At 38.2% G+C, this 17136-nt stretch overlaps 1 protein-coding gene across 12 annotated transcripts in view; it reads left to right on the forward strand.

Annotated features, from left to right (window-relative positions):
* The window catches only part of LOC141409515 (thymosin beta-4-like), a 211121-nt gene that overhangs the window by 170029 nt on the left and 23956 nt on the right, over window positions 1-17136 (forward strand). For 5 of the 12 annotated variants that reach the window (XR_012430476.1, XR_012430469.1, XR_012430481.1 and 2 more), the window contains one exon: window positions 14686-14841. The gene's annotated coding sequence lies outside the window, so the exon portion shown is untranslated. Of the gene's footprint in view, window positions 1-124; window positions 256-1331; window positions 1480-7021; window positions 7070-14685; window positions 15296-17136 lie in introns of those variants that run through there. The other 7 variants (XR_012430472.1, XR_012430471.1, XR_012430475.1 and 4 more) reach the window with 4 other exon arrangements.

Genomic DNA, 17136 nt, shown 5'->3' on the forward strand with positions numbered 1-17136 from the left:
TATCAGAAGGAAGACAGGCTGAGTTGCCATGGCTGATAGGTTAGTATATTTTTCTAAACAGATCCAACCAACATATTGGAATAAAAAATGGCATGTTCCCTGTGCTCTGTGACATGTCCCCTCAGACGACAGATGAGCGAGTTCAACTGACTGACGTAAGACCCAGCTGATGGTACCAGTTTTGAGTGGCTGCTGTGAATGTGCATGGAACTTGAGGCTTCACTGCCCCCAGCAAACACTTCCATTCTTCCAAAGGTCAGCCCTCCTTTTCTTCCCAGACACAGAATACTATCCTTGCTCCCAGGCACACATAGAATGCAGATTCACTGTCTCTATGTTCATATTTATAGTTAGTCAACAGGTGGCTTTGCTGTTTTAGAGAATGGGACCAGATGTGTTTGAAGGTACCATGTACATTTATAGTTAAGGACAAAATTGGAATTTTACCTGCAGTGTATCGTAGAAGATAACATAAGGGAGTTTTTTAAAACTTTGAAGTGGTGAGGGGTTTTCATGATCAACATCTGTTGAGTTTTTGGTTAAAGATATTTTGCATTAAGAAGTATTCAGTTGATTTTCAAAGAGAAAGACTGAATTTTAGCTATTCTAGGCAAAATAGCCTTTCTTGAAATTATTGTTAAATTGAGAGTGAATTTGACTCTTACCTTTGCTTCATAACATCTAGAATTTAAACCCCTCCCAAGTCATTTAATCATTGCTTTAATTTTGTTCAATTCTGACTGTGTTGATATTTTAAAATCTCTGTGGAAACAAATGAACAGTGTGCTACATTTGCGGTTAATCTGTGACGGTTGAAGGAGGTTTATTTTTCTAGTTGTGTCCACATGGCTGTGTACCTTCCAAATTTAGATATCTGCTTGACTAATTATAAGGATATGGTTTCATAGATACATATGGGTTACCTTGTTCTCTTACTAATCACAATTTTTCTTCTTACATAGAAACTAATTTAAATTTATTTTATTTTAAATAAATTTATTGATTGTGACATTAATGAATAATGTAACCCTTTACACTTAAAAGCCTTTAAAAATGGAGGGGGAGCCTTTTTTTTCTTTTTTCTTTTTTCTTCCTCCCAAGGAGGTAAATTCATGAACTAAGCAAACTTTAAAGTGAAATTGTAAATGAAGACATCAAACCATGTCTTAAGACTCTGTCTCCCACTGAAAATTTAATGAGGCAAGTGAAATAATTAATTGTGGGTTAGTAGGTAGTGATCAATAAAAAGTTTCAGAGTGCATCACCTTGAGTTTCATGGTTCAAATGTGATCCAGACATGTTGTGGTCAAAATGTGTTACCATCTGTTCAGTTGTCTGCAGGATTTGGGCTGCTGCTGTATGAACACGACTGCAAAATCAGACATCAGATGGAAGCAGTTCCCAGCCTCTACAGACAGATGCTGAATTAATCTCCTACAAGAATTGTGGTGGCACCTCTTGTGCAATGAAGGCGAGCAGGTGGTTTTGCTCCCATGATTCATTATAGGGCCTTGCTATCCTCAGGATCTGGGCAGAGGTCTTTTGACAGCCCCAGGGTCATGACAGTAGGAAGGCCAAGCTGTCCTGACACTTTCTGGTAATAATCTAGAATGGGAACTGTATCTCCCAAATTTAAGTGGACTTTTATTTATGGAAAATGCAACTATTGCAGTTATCATTAAAATGTTGTTCTGTCATGGTTACAAATACACCCAAAATTCACACTTCCACGTATCTCATCCTGAGGAACATTCCAAGCTTTAGTTCTTCAAATCTTACAAACCAAAAATGTCTGCACAAAATTAATGGAAGATTCCATTACATTTTAAATAAAGATGAATCCCAGAATGACAGGTTTAACATATCAGACAAAGGGTGGTAGACATTCCTTCTATGATCTCTAAAACCGACTTAATCACTAACAAAGTGGGGCCACATCTGTTTCTCATTCTCACCAAACGTTAAAAAGAGCCTTACTGGGAAAAATGCTTTAAAGAACTTTATTGAAATACAATTTTTATGTCATAAAATTCACTTATCTTTAAGTGTACAGTTCAGTGATTTTTAGTATTTACTGACCTGTGCAACCATCACCATCATCTAATTTCTGGTTTTTTTTTTTTTTGAGATCAACTCTCGCTCTCTCATCCAGGCTGGAGTGCAGTGGCACAATCTCAGCTCACTGCAAACTCCACCTCCTGGGTTAACGCCATTCTTCTGCCTCAGCCTCCTGAGTAGCTGGGACTACAGGTGTCTGCCACTACGCCTAGCTAATTTTTTGTATTTTTAGTAGGGACGGGTTTCATTGCGCTAGCCAGGGTGGTCTTGATCTCCTAACCTTGTTTTCTGCCTGCCTCGGCCACGATCATCTAGTTTTAGAATGAGTCCATCATCCCAATAATATCCTTTAGAGCTTACTGGGAAAATTTAAAGGTAGAGGTAAAGTTAATTTTGTGTCTTTAGCTTCCTTTATTACCCATGAATCTGAACTGCAATCCTATGGAATGGGAAGTATCCTGCAGCTTGGTACTTGATCTATTTCTTAGAAAAAACTTTTTTTTTTTTTAAAGGCCAAAAGCATAGCAGTCACAGTGATTGATAAATGATTACTCCCTTTGGGAAATAGGACCATCCCCTTAAGCACTGTTTTTCTCAATAGCCTCCTTTTAAGTAATGGGCAATGCTGCTCTTGCAGCAGTTTGTGGTAAAAGAGGCTTGCAGTCATTCTCCACTCTAAACATTTTCTGCAAGCCACCACAGATCCTCAGATCTGCCTTGATTCACCTTTCCCTGTGTTTCCCCTAATCAGCTCAGTTCTATCTTTAACTGAGAATAGTGTTAGCTTCCTAATCACATCCCCACTTCTGCCTCTTGGCTTCTGCCTTTCAGGCTTCTGGATTCCTGTTTCCTGATCCTAGTCACTCATTCCTGCTGTCCGATCCCCACTTCCAGATCCTGGGTTTCAGACCCTGGCCTCTCATCCCTGCTTACCGATTTCCACTTCTGGATCCCCTCCTTTTTAGTCCTCTCTCAACACAGCCACCTGAGTGATCATACTAAAATCTGCGCCACTTCCCGTCAGTTTTTTGCTCAACGTGTCCCAGCAGCTTCCCCCACCTGACTCAGAGTAGAAGCCATGTTCTTTACAATGATTTTAAGAGCCACTTGACCCCCCTTTCTCCTTCCTCTTAGACTTCATTGCTACCCTCCCTGTCTTCCTGCTCAATGCACTAGGCACTTCTGCATTCTCTGAACACTATTCTTTCCCTTGCTTCAGGATATTAGCATTTACCTGGTCTTGGACTGGGGAAATGCTCTTCCTTCAGATTGTTGAAAGACTGGCTGGCTCACCTTCTTTATATAAATATCTCTTTTCCAGCAAAACCATCTTTAACCATGCTAGTTATATGTATAAACAAACAAGCAAACAAATCCACATTTCCCGTGTTGTATTTTTTTTTCTTATTTTCTGTTAAGACTGTCTACCTTGCCTTAGTATTTTCCTTATTCATCTTGTCCACGGTGTCTCCTTGCATCCAGTCAGGATGAGTGTGCATGTCGGTTTCTAATAATAAGTAAAAAAGAAAACATATCTACTCTTATATTTTCTTTTTTACTTATTATTCCCACTGCCTAGAACAGTACCTGACACGTAATAGCTGCTCAACAAATCCTTGTTCAATATATGAGGAAATGAAACATGAGTAATAAAAACAGAAGGTAAAGGCAGAAAATTTTGTTGTTGTTGTTTCTATCTTTAAATTTTCTCAGTAAGGCATGAAGGATTGATCTTTTTGGGGTGATGGACTCATTCTAGAACCCAGTGATGGAGATGGCTATGCAACACAGTAAGTACTAAAAAGTCAATGAGCACTTAAGATGAGAGAATTTTATGGTGTGAAAATTACATATTTCAAAAATATTGTTAAAGACATTTTTTCCCAGCGAGGCTCTTTTCTATATTTGATGAGCCTCATTGAGGAAGGTAGGGAAAGAGGTGCCACCATCTTGTTAGTGAAGTGGTTAAGTCTCCTTTAGACATACATATCCTGGAGACAGTGTCTTCCACCATTTTATTGATTCATTAAACTCCTATCATTCTATGATGCACCTTTACTGAAAATGGAATCTACTATGAATTCAGTGTTTACATTTTTGGTTTATAAGAGTACAAGAACTAACACTTGGGATGCACCTCAAACTAAGACTTACAGAAATGTAAATTTTGAGTATTTGTCCACCTGAAGAGCTAGAACAACATATTAATTATGACTGCAATGACTGCTATGTTTCAAAAAATGGTGCATTTTCATCCAATAAATGCCCATTTATCCTGGTTTGCTCTAGACCTGAAACTGTGCCAGTCTTCCAGTGGTTTATAATTACTTTAAAAAAACAATGACCACTTCCATTGTAGCAGTTGTGCAAAGCCTAAGCAATTTTCTATTGTATTTGATTTAGGTAGAGAGCCAGCTTTGACAACTTAAGGCTATGTCAAGGAATGGCGGAAGGGTTTTTTTGTTGTTGTTGTTTGTTCATTTTCATTACTATAAATACCTCAGCAAATAAAAGTAAAATTAAACAGAATAAGATAGATAAAATGAGTTCCATTTAGTTTAGACTCACTGCTTGGGATTCATGAGCTATAAAGCTGTTTCTCATGGAAAAGCCAGACTTCTTGTCCTTAACTTCATTGTAGTTTTTTTAAAATACAAAATTAGTATTTGTATTAGTACATTATTACAAATGTACATTAGTACATTTGCCAAAATAGATTGGGTACTATTTAATTTTTTCTTGACCCATTTATTTTCACATAACTTAGACTTAACCCATCTGTTTTTATAGTAAATTCTAAGTTATTCATAGGTTGGTAAATTAGTTTCATGCTTTTCCTCTTCTTGGTGAATACCATTTCTGAATATTTTTATTGCTAACTCTTGCCTTTACCAGAAGAAATGCATGAATATAGAATGGACAAAATCATTAATTTTTGTAAGAGTATGCGATAACGGTTATATTTGTTTATTTAAATACTCTATACTGTATTTCCTCCTGGCACTTGAGAAGGGAAATTTGCTTCAAAACTAAAAATGAGTAATAGTTTAACAGATTAATGCCTAGTTCTCATTTCTACTTTTCATCTCTTTATTAAGAATGTGGGACTGCTTCTTGTACCGAGTAAGTTACCTTCAAAGTACCTCCTGAGCCATCAATCCTGCTAGATCCTAGGGTCTACCTAAACTTTTCTATCCCATTCCATTTGGAACAAACAGCACAAATGCTCTGAGCACAAGGTGTTAGTGTGTCTGCATATTCCTACCTAAGTTGATATTTGCTGCCTTGAAACATAAGTCTGACAAAAAAAAGATTGCCACCAAAGTTAAGACACCTTCAGAATCTGATCCAAGTGAAGGCTTTGAGTGTGAGCAGTTTAGTTAAGAGGAGGTCTAGGAATGCGGTAGGTAAGAAGAGAAGCAGAGCAAGGTGTAGAAGTGTTGCAGGAATGAAGGAGGTCCAAAGAGACCACGGGGTGAAACAGAAGAATTTAATTGACTACAAGCAGACCCAGCGGATTAATATCCAAAAACTGAGGCCAGAGCAAAGATAGCATTTGACTTTTATACCTACTTCAAAAAGTGGCCAGCAGCTTGAAACAAGCTTACAGTGGCATGAAGTGTAGTGACATGAAAACAAGGATAAAGAGGCAGAACAAAGGCAGTTAATCAAATTGTAATGGGTTCATAACTCAGGATTACATGTGACTCTTGCTATGCAGTCCAGATGGCTGTTACCTAGGCTTGCTCTAGTGCCTTGTATGGGTTTGTCTCATAGCCTTCACTACGGTGCCTAGATGGCTGCAGCCCAGGCCTGCTCAGTCATGTCTTACAGCCTTCACTGTGCTGCTTAGGTAAAACAGAATACTTGAAGTTACTACTTATACAAAACAGGAATCTATAAACTCATAAGTTTACTTATATCACAGGAGAAAGGAAAATTTGTTTTCTTCTCCATATGTTGAGGGAGTACTGGCAGAGTCTCCACAGCACATTCCTTTGAGCCCTGTCTTCTTTGACAATATTACTAAGACTTCGCTTGGGTCTGGGCTTTGCCTGTTACTGCTGTTGTGATAAGTCAGCCTAATATAGAAAACTTGTTTGTGGAGCACAAACACCTCAGAGCTCCTCGCTGAAGGGGGTTAATGGTGTTATGGTGTTCTACCACCAGTGCAGTCAGTCACTGTCTGCAGCTGTTCCTAGCAGATCTGGTTTGCATGCTGGCAGAGCTTGCTCTGAGTCCAGACACAGTGTTAGGTAATGAGGTACAGAGGTAATCCCTTTCTAGTTTCTTCTTTTTTTTTTTTTCCTTTCTCATTTCCCAAAATCTGACAAGCTTTACATTATTGCCCACTTCTTGGAATGAGAAGACCACTAATGTCTACACAACAGAGAACTCAAACTTTATGAATAACCAGTTTAGAGTCAGGGTTACAAATACAAAAATACTGTGGGCTCCACATTGCGGTTGTTTATCTTTTTTTCAATAAATTGGTGTTTAACCTTTCCGTGATGTTGTTGATATTTATTAAATGAGTAAAAAAATACATACATTGCTGCTTAGTATTGGAAATGTATTTTGTGTAGTATATAAAAAATAGTATATACTACTTTGCTGAATTTGGGAAATAATGTGTTTGTTTCTGGCTACCATGACCACATGGGGTCAATATGGGTAGTAAAAGAAGGAAGAGTTCAAATTTTGTGGATTGTATATGGGAAAATCCAAATTCATTTTTTTGGTATGTTGCCAAAAGCAAGCAAACATGTGGTTCATTTGAAATTAGTTATCAATTTGACATTACAAAATAACACACTTTTAAGGCATCTTATGAAGAAACAGGTAAAAATCCAACTTAAATTATCTTTAACCTAGCATAATATCTTTTAGTCATCGTATTCATTTCTCTTCAAACTCCAAGTTCTTCAACTATCTTTTTCCCCTTATTTCCTCATGTGTGTAGGATACATTACAAATGAAAAGGAAGCAGACAACATTGTTTTTACAGCATGTAAGTATCACGTGGATATTACTACATGCATGCATTACTGTGTCAGCAAAACTAGAGCAGACATCACTGGTGGTAATAAAGTTACCTGTTGCCCTGTGAGGACCCATGACTTTTTACTCTGTTCCACAGCTGCTCAGGATGTGCCATTTCCAATGGGCAAAAGGCTTGGCTGTACAAATGTCTTGAAACTATTTAATAGTTGGAAATTTGCCTGTAGTTTAGCTTCAGCAGCTTTGCTAAGATTTTTTTTTTTTTTTAATGGAGAAGGAATACTACCCCAACTGCTAAGACTGGAAAGGAAAAAGAAAAGGTTAAATTTTATTAGAACCAAATCTGTGTTTAGTTTAAAACTATGTAACACAGGCATATTAGTGTTTTTAAAATATAACTGCACTTGACAAAAGTTATATACCTTACAAGGTATTCTTATGATGCATTTCAGTGGGAAGTTTAATCTATAGACATTATTGATAGAAATGAAATAAGTAAAGTCCATATTCATTTTTTGAAATAGGTATTGTTCTCCGTGTGTGCATGTGCATGTTTCTGTTTGATGATCTATAATTGTTGCTCTCTTTATAGCCTACTTCGTTTTTTTTAATATGCATTTTTTTTTAATGTGGGTTCTGTTCCTGTATTTAACAAATGGTGTTATCTCAAAAAGTCAGAGGAGCCTGCCTCAGAAAAAGTGATGGCATTTCTCCCGGGACAAACGGAAGTGGTCTTCTCCCATGAAATTCCATGTCAGTGCACTAATAGGCCTGCATTTCTGCAAGGGTGACAAGTGATTTTATTGTCACTTGTATGCAACGTAGACTTATAGTCCTTCCATCATGTCAGTCCTTCATACTCGTTAGTTCGCCTGTTTTTGTCATGAAACACGAGAGGTTCAGTGATGAAACTTGAAATTTGTCTTTTTAAAATCTAAATGTTTCATCCTCCTCTGCTGAAAGCACCACATATGATCATCAATAAAAACTATTTTTCTTCAAGGCTGAAATTGGGTATACATGCTAAATATGTAGCATATTTTACATTGTAATCACACAATTCTATAGCATAGAAGGATCTAATACAGCTATTTCAGTTATCTCTGAAAATGTGCTTGCTCTCTGTAGTGTGTTTCTGCAGATAATTGTGAAGATCATAAGGAAGGAGTTGGCATCAAACAGAAAGAGAAGTGAGCTGGGGCAAAATGCCCAGATTTGAGAGTCAGAGGAAGGGTTAGGAGAGCGCTAGTCTTGTGGTATGACTCCCATCTTCTCACTTGAAGAGGTAGTAAATCAACCTCTGCTCTTGAAGTAGTGAATTAAACTGTGACCCTCAATTTCCGCATCTTGAAAATGAGAACAATAATGTTAACATTTAATAGACAAAATACAACTGTATATTTGTAAAATTAGGGATAAACAGTGCTGACGTCAAGTTTCCTAAACCTAATGGTATAACACTCTGAAATGCTCCCAATCAGGAGAGAGCAGTCTGTGGCCCAGAGTCTAAATTTGGCCTGCCACCTAGTTTTGCAAATAAAGTTTTGTTGGAACATAGCCACACTCATTTGCTTACATATTGTCTGTGACTGCTTTTGAGCTATGAGGGCAGAGTTGCATGGCTGTAACGGAGACCATATGGTCCACAAAGCCTAAAATCTTTCCTCTCTGGCCCTGTTGGGGAAAATACTATCAGTGCCTATACTAGACTATTGTAATAGACACTTTTCCCATTAAAAGACTTTGAATTTTTACATTCTGTAGGGACATTTTCCCTCATTATGACAGTGGAATATGACATATGTAGAGTGTGACTCATAGAGTTGTGTATTGTTACACCCTCCACCTCATCTTTCTCTCATTTTTGTTGTCACACTTCTTGTTCTGCCATCAATGATGTGAATGACCTTGGACATATCTGTTTACCTCTCTGACCCCTAAAACCCTCACCAGTTAAAAAAATGTGAAATAAGTTGTAAAATTTCTTAGGGCTTTATAATAACATACAGTACAGAGTTTCCCTCCCTGGCTCTCTGGCTGCCATCAGCCACTGTCTATGCATATGTATATCTATATATGTGTATGCATGTATGTATGTGTATGTATGTGTATATATATATGTAAATTTCACATGGAAATATCCAGCTACATTTCAAAATTCTGAAACAATTAAAATATGCATAAGGAAAGAAAATATTCTGTATAATTCAGTCAAATGAATATACCTTGTTTCATAATGTAGGGAACCAGTTTTGAAGGCAGAGAATGGCTTAAATATATGAGTATTTAAGTATCAAGTACTTAATACTTAACTGTTATCAAGTATTAAGTATAAAGAATGAGTAAAATGCTTCAGATTAGACAAACTGGATTGACCCTGTCTCACCTGAACCCCATAGTGAATAGGTAGATAAATGAATGGTTAGTTTACAGAGGAGAATCACGGCAATAAACAGGTGATCTCTGCCATTCTCTTTTGGTTTTATTTTCTTTTTGTTCTTGTTTTTTTAAGAGACGAATGTCACTATGTCATCCAGGTTGGAATGCATGGGTGCAGTCATACGTCACTATAGCCTTGAACTCCCAGATTAAAGCAATTCTCCTGCCTCAGCATCTTGAATAGCTAGGACTACAGGCACATGACACCATGCTCAGCTAATTTTACTTTTTCTCTAGAGATAAGGTATTTTGCTATTGCCTAGGCTGTCCTCAAACAGTCCTCCTGGCCTCAAACAGTCCTCCTGCCATAGCTTCCCAAAGCGCTATGATTACAGGCAGGAGTCACCATGCCTGGCCTGGTTTTACAATTTTATAGTGATTGTTTTGAGGGAGAAAGAGATGGGAGTGCATCATCTTGGTAATGGAAGTGTGCCATTTTGGTATTATACACTCAAAATGGGCCTTCTTTTTGAGAAAATTTCAAGAAAATATTATTAATTCATATCTTTGAAAGCATTGTTTTCTCAAAAGTTATTTTCATAAATTGTGTTGTTTCATGTTTTATAATGTTTCATAAACTAGATAGTATTATTCTGGGTTATTACAATAACATCTAAGAAAATTTTCCAGGGCAGGAAATGATGTAATGAATGATATAAATTAAAGAGGATGATTAAATTCCTAGTACCAGTGACCTTCTTAAATATTGGAGTTTCTTTAGAAGAGGAGATAATTTTGAGGTTTTCCTTATGAACCTAGAATATCTGGAAAATTCATGTGACTACTTATTTTCATATGTAGATATTCAGGTGCATTGCTGAGAACATTAATGGCTGTTATTATCTTTACACATTTTAATTCTTCTCTTGCCTTGAAGTGATGATTCACTTGTAAATTGGTTCCCTCTTAGGAAGGTTGGTAGCTCCCTTTTATAGATTAAAGATTGACTCCTACACCAGAGGAAGGGGAGTTTGTTTAATTGTTTTATTTCAAACTGGGAAGAACACTCCTTTGATTTTGCAGTTCACTTTAGGATCTTGTTATTTAGCAATTCTGATTGACAGAGTTTGAACCTGAAACTGGAATATTACATTACAAATCAAAGCTAACATTTAGAAGCCTGTCCTTCATTTATTCATTAAGCAATTACTTACTGAGCACATACTGTGTGCTAGGTACTCTTCTGGACTCTGGAGATACAGATGTGAAAAAACAAACAAACATTCCTCCTTTCCAGGAGCTTTCATTATTGTGAGTAGAAGCAGACAGCAAATAAGGTATCTAATAAGTCAGTTTGTGTGTTAGGGTTCTCTAGAGGGACAGAACTAGTAGGATAGATGCATATATAAAGGAGAATTTACTAAGGAGTATTAACTCACACAATCACAAGGTGAGGTAACAAAATGAGGCCATCTGCAAGCTAAGGAGCAAGAAAGCCAGTCCAAGTCCCAAAACCTCAACAGTAGGGAAGCTGACAGTGCAGCCTTCAGTCTGTGTTCAAAGGTCCGAGTCCCAAAGCTGAAGAACTTGGAGTCTGATGTTTGAGGGCAGGAAGCATGCAGCACAGGAAGAAGATGTAGGCTGACAGACTAAGCTAGTCTAAATTTTCCGCATTCTTTTCCCAGCTTTTATTCTGACTGCACTGGCAGCTGATTAGAATGGTGCCCACCCAGATTGAGGGAGGGTCTGCCTTTTCCAGTCCAATGACTCAAATGTTAATTTCTATGGCAGCACCCTCACAGACATACCCAGGAGCAACACTTTGCATCCTTCAGTCCAATCAAGTTGACACTCAGTATTTACCATAACAGTTAGTAATAAGGGCTTGGAGAATAATGAAGCAAGGCATAATGATGGTGACTTTTTTTTTTTTTTTTGGAAATGGAGCATATATAACTATTGTAAATAGGGTCACATTTAGTAGACCTGCAGCAGGAAAAGAAGCCAGGCATGGAGGCATCAGGGAAAGTGTTTAGGCAAATGGAGAGGAAAAACTTCAGTAGTATCCCAGTTTTCCTCTCCAAGAAATAGCATGGGAACCAGTGTGGCTGGGCTGAGGTGCAGAGGTGATCAAAGGAAAGGTGCTCTGGGAGGTGACTGAGGCACAGGTTGTAGGCCATTCAGGAGACTCCTAGTGGTTTTACTCCAAGTAAGGGGCTTCTGCGCACAGGAGTGAGATGGTATGTGCAGTATAGAATCATTAGACCATTGTATTCAGAAAAACCTCTAGGGAGGTAGTGGGGAGCTTTTGGCAGTAGTCAGGGAGAGGGATTGGTGACTTGGCTCAGGGCATTGGAAGTGGTGAAAGGCAGTTAAATTCCTGTTACACTTTAAAGGTAGTGCTAACACAGTTTGTTCAAGGGATGTGACTGAAAAATAAATGTATGACTTCGAGGGTTGGGGCCAGAGCAACTGGAAAGAGCAATTCCATGTACTGAGATGGTGGTGGTGGTGGGTTGTGTGTGGTGGGGTATGTATGGGTGGTGGGCTGTGTGCAAGGATCATGGTTTTGCTTTGGGACACATTAGTTTTGTGATGACTCTGAGACCTCCAAGTAGAGCTGCTGGAAGATATTTTTTGAGTTTTGATATTTGAATGAGTGGATCTGCCTACAGGGGCATGGTCTACAGTGAAAATATCAGTTTGAAAGTCATCAGCACAAAGATGTTTTTAAAAGTGTGACACCCAATGAGATCCCTAGAGAACGAGTGTAGATGAGAAGAGAGAGACCCCTGAATTCAGATGTAGAACACTCTCCTGTCTAGAGATGATGGGATGTTAAGGATCACGGAGCATGGGGCTGAGAAGTAGCTTCCATTGAAACTGAATGAAAATCTCTTAGTGTCCTGAAAAGCAAGTGAAGCCTGCATTTTTAAGAGAAGAAAGTGATCAGTGTTGTCAATATTTATGACTGAGGGAGTCCTCAGATGGCCCTGCCAAACCTCCAGGTTGGGGTGCTTCCCATCCTAATAACAACATGAGCAAATATTTCCTCCTTACATATTGTGATGTTCAGACCTCATGGTTTATAGCCACCTGATGTAGTACTTGTCTACTTTTGACCCTACTAGATGACTTTTGTTAGGTCATCTATCACAGTATTACCTGTGTGTTTCATATGTTTCATATAAAATATTCCTGGGTCCCACCTGCACTCAGGAAATCAGCATATTCCAGTATAAGTGTTGGACATTCCAGAGATTCCTGATATTGAATAAGAACGGGTTGATTCAGAAATACCATTTGATCCAGCAATCCCATTAATGGGTATATACCTAAAGGAATATAAATCCTTCTATTATAAACATGCATGCACACGTGTGTTCATTGCAGCACTATTCATAATAGCAAAGATGTGGAATCAACCCAAATGTCCATCAACAGTAGACTGGATAAAAAAAAAAAATGTGGGACATAGACACATGGAATACTATGCAGCCATGAAAAGGAATGAGATCATGTCCTTTGCAGGGACATGGATGGAGCTGGAATCCATTATCCTCAGCAAACTAATGCAGGAAAGAAAACAAAACACTGCATGTTCTCACTTGTTATGGGAACTGAACAGCTGAACAATGATAACACAGGGACACATGGAGGGGAGAAACACATACTAGGGCTGCTGGGGATGGGGGTGGGAGAAGAAGAGCATCAGGAAGAACAGCTAATGGGTGCTGGGCTTAATATCTAGGTCATAGGTTGATCTGTTCAGTATACCAACATGACATACATTTACCTCCATAAAAAACATACGTAGACTGCACGTATACCCTGGAACTTAAAAGTTGATTAAAAAGAGAGAGAGAGAGAGAATGACTTGACTTAACAGTATCACATAATATGCTTTCAATTAGCCTCTTACCTAAAAAATACAATGAAGCTTTCTTTTGTAGAAAACAAAAGAACCTAACTAAATGTCCAGACATTATATATCATAGAGGAAAGCAAGAACTTCCAAAAAATAACTTATGTTTCCATCATTTCAAAACCACAAACAACTGAGACTAAAAACATGGGATTTTTTTCTCCAGCCTTCTTCATTTGTATCAAGTTAGATATGACTTTTTGGAGCTCCCAACACAGATGGCGTTAGAATTATTGACAGCATCTTCCTGTGACAGCGTCTTGAAATGAAACCCTCTGTAAATCACTGGTGGTGGGCAGCATCTCCACTTGCTCAATTTTTAACAGAAAATGAAATAAAGACCCTCCAGTTTTGCTATATTTAGTCTTATTCCAATACGTATTTTCAGTGGAGATTTGTGCGTTGGTAATTCTAGCACCTGACCTTTCTCTTGACATCTGAAAATGTTTTCATTTATGAGACAAACCAGAAATGGTACAGTCACAAAAATGAATGCTACTGGTAAGTCATCCAGTGTACAGTGTGGATAAAAAATGGTGCAGTTTTTTTTTCTGATCTATCTTTATTACTCTTAGCTGATGCAAAACTCACTAGCTACAGGGCCACTAAGGTGAAAACAATTATTTGTGTGAGCTGAATTTCTTTTCCTTTTTAGAGTATTCAAAGGTATTCTCTGTTGCTTACCTATTTAATGTCAATTCACACACATTGAATTTTATTGTATTTTACAAAAAGGTATCAATTTCAGCACGTTAAAAATTTGGCTGGGTTGCCTTGGTATGGAAATACCTAAAATGATCCTTCTGGATTACAAATTTGGAGCAAACAAATTACCTTACCATTTTTTAGATTTTTATTTTGAGGCTGAACAAGGAGATCTTACTTGATAACTTATTTTCAGCTTCACTTTTCTTCTACGTTTTTGGAGACAGTGTCTCAATCTCTTGCCCACACTGGCATGCAGTGGTGCTAATCACAGTTCACTTCTGCCTCCACCTTTTCAGATCAAGTAATCCTCCTGCCTCAGCTTCCTGAGTAACTGGGACCACAGGCATGCACTCTGCCCAGCTAATTTTTTATATTTTGTGGAGACAGGGTTTCACTATGTTGCCCAGGCTGGTCTCAAACTCCTAGGCTCAAAAGATGTGCCCATTTCTGCCTTGCAAAGTGCTAGGATTATAGACATGAGCCCTCATGCCCCCCTGTTTTCAGGTTTTCTACTTATAAAAAACAATGCTTCCCATGTTGACTATGTACTCATTACATGTCCAAAGATGTTAGTTTTTGAAGTCATATGATGTGTCTTTGTTCTGGGATTTCAGATCCATCTGGCCCACCAGCACCTGCTAACCTCCGGCTGACCAACTCCACCGTCAACAGTGATGGCAGTGTGACTGTCACTATAGTTTGGGATCTTCCCGAGGAGCTGGACATCCCTGTGCATCACTACAAGGTCTTTTGGAGCTGAACAGTCAGCAGTAAGTCTCTTATCCCAACAAAGAAGAAGTGGAGAAGGACTACAGGTGGGGTGAGTGGGAACTGGAGGAAGGACTGCTCTCACAAAAGGTATTTCCACTCAAGGCAACTGGCCTAAAAAGAAACCTCTGCTAAACTGAGAGATGCCATGGATGCAGGAAAGCTTCCCTCCCATTCATTTCTCTGCTGAGGAAGTTCACAAAATGCAGGGGCATGCCAGCTATTTCACCTTTTTTATTTTAGGCGCAACAACTGCATTTAGACCATTGACCTACCCCTATCTAAATGACAGTCACAACTCCAGAAATCAAAGAAACAATTTAAATAGTCCCCATCTTATCTGTCTGGTCATAGAAATGATATAATGCAAAATGTGCTTCAGTTTTTTACTTTTAGGTTTTCTTTCTTTCCTTTTGTTTTTGAGGGAGAGATCCTAATAAATGGAAGAGCAAATGTTCAGGCTTTTCTGTTGCAAGGTGTTTCCGTCTGTAATCTAATCACTGGGCAGTAAACAGTGTAGGAAGGGTATGCCTCACAATGTGTTCTTCTCATTGATTAAAGGGATCTGGAATGGTTTATTCACCAGATGCCAAGAAATAAAATCTTCATTGAACCATTTTATTCAATGAGACTCATGATAGCAAACATCTTGTATCATTTGGAATGCTTACTGCATAAAAATAGTTATTGGGATTCCTTTTATTATACATTTCTTTATGTTGTTGTTATAAAATTTACATAAACAACTTTTCCCATCACATGTAAAGTTGAATTCCATAGATAAACAAATGTTTAGAAATGAAAAGAAAGCAAGAGTATTTCTTGCACGAAAGATTTCAATATCCCCTCTAGAACTATAAAACATGTCTCAAAAAGTCCATATTATTGATATTTAGTTATTATACTATTTTCACTTTATTTTTTATTTTATTTTATTTTATTTTTTGAGACAGAGTCTAGCTCTGTTGCCCAGGCTGGAGTGCAATGGCCGGATCTCAGCTCACTGCAAGCCCCGCCTCCCGGGTTCACGCCATTCTCCTGCCTCAGCCTCCCGAGTAGCTGGGAGTACAGGCGCCCGCCACCTCGCCCGGCTAATTTTTTTTTGTATTTTAGTAGAGACGGGGTTTCACCGTGTTAGCCAGGATGGTCTCGATCTCCTGAACACGTGATCCGCCCGTCTCGGCCTCCCAAATTGCTGGGATTACAGGCTTGAGCCACCGCGCCCGGCCTTCACTTTATTTTTACAAAATTTTTTGACAGTTCCATCTTTCATATTGAAGGATTTTGCTGCAAGTAACAATGGTAATGCACACTGATCTTATGAGCTGAAAGAGCTGAAATTGGGGGATCACTTAGGAATCTAGAACAAAAAGTGACATGATGAAATGCTGATAGGTCCCACCCGCCAGTCCCCTGCCCGATACATTATGAAAGAAAATCTTGAAGGATTTTATCAGGTTGATTTTTTTTTTGTTATAGCTTTTGGTGGAAATTTGCTCTTAGTAAATTCAAAACAGTTATCAAAGAATTATAATTAATTCCAGTTCATAATTTTCCCACATATGTGGCAACATAAACCTCTGTTACTTTATTACAAATAGCTCTCTTTTCTCCGAGAAGTGGTGTTTCAGAGAGGAGAAGGCTCAAAATGATTCATTTCCATACTATCTCAGAGGATGGAATAATTGGTTTCAAAACATTATTTTCAAAATACATTTGGCCATTCTATGAAGTTTATTTTTATTTTTTATTTTATTCTATTTTTTGAGAAAGGGTCTCACTCTATTGTCTAGGGTGGAGTACAGTAGTGTAGTCATAGCTCAATGAAGCCTCAACCTCCTTGAGCTTAAACATTCTTCTTGCCTCAACCTCCTAAGTAGCTGAAACTACAGATGCACACCACCATGCCCAGCTAGCTTTTTTTTTTTTTTTTTTTTTTTTTTTTTTTTTTTTTGTAGAAACGTTGTCTTGCTATGTTGCTCAGGCGTTCTCAAAATCTTTGGCTCAAGTGATCCTCCTGCCATGGCCTCCCAAAATGCTGGGATTGCAGTGATGAGCCACCACACCTGACCTGAGGTTATTTTGATCAGCAGTAAAATTGGATTTTCACATTACAAACTTAAAGAAAAATTGGCAAAAGATAAATCAGAACTTGGTATGCTTCATAATGACACATGAGATTTTGCAATGAAGATAAGAGGTGTGGAAGGTTTGCATTACGGTTTGGATATATTCTCTTAATTTCTAGTTTCAAAATTCTGTGATCCTGGAGAAACTCCAGCCAAACTGTGACTATG

This window comes from Macaca fascicularis, chromosome Y (assembly GCF_037993035.2).
Source record: "Macaca fascicularis isolate 582-1 chromosome Y, T2T-MFA8v1.1".
NCBI classification, from domain to species: domain Eukaryota; kingdom Metazoa; phylum Chordata; class Mammalia; order Primates; family Cercopithecidae; genus Macaca; species Macaca fascicularis.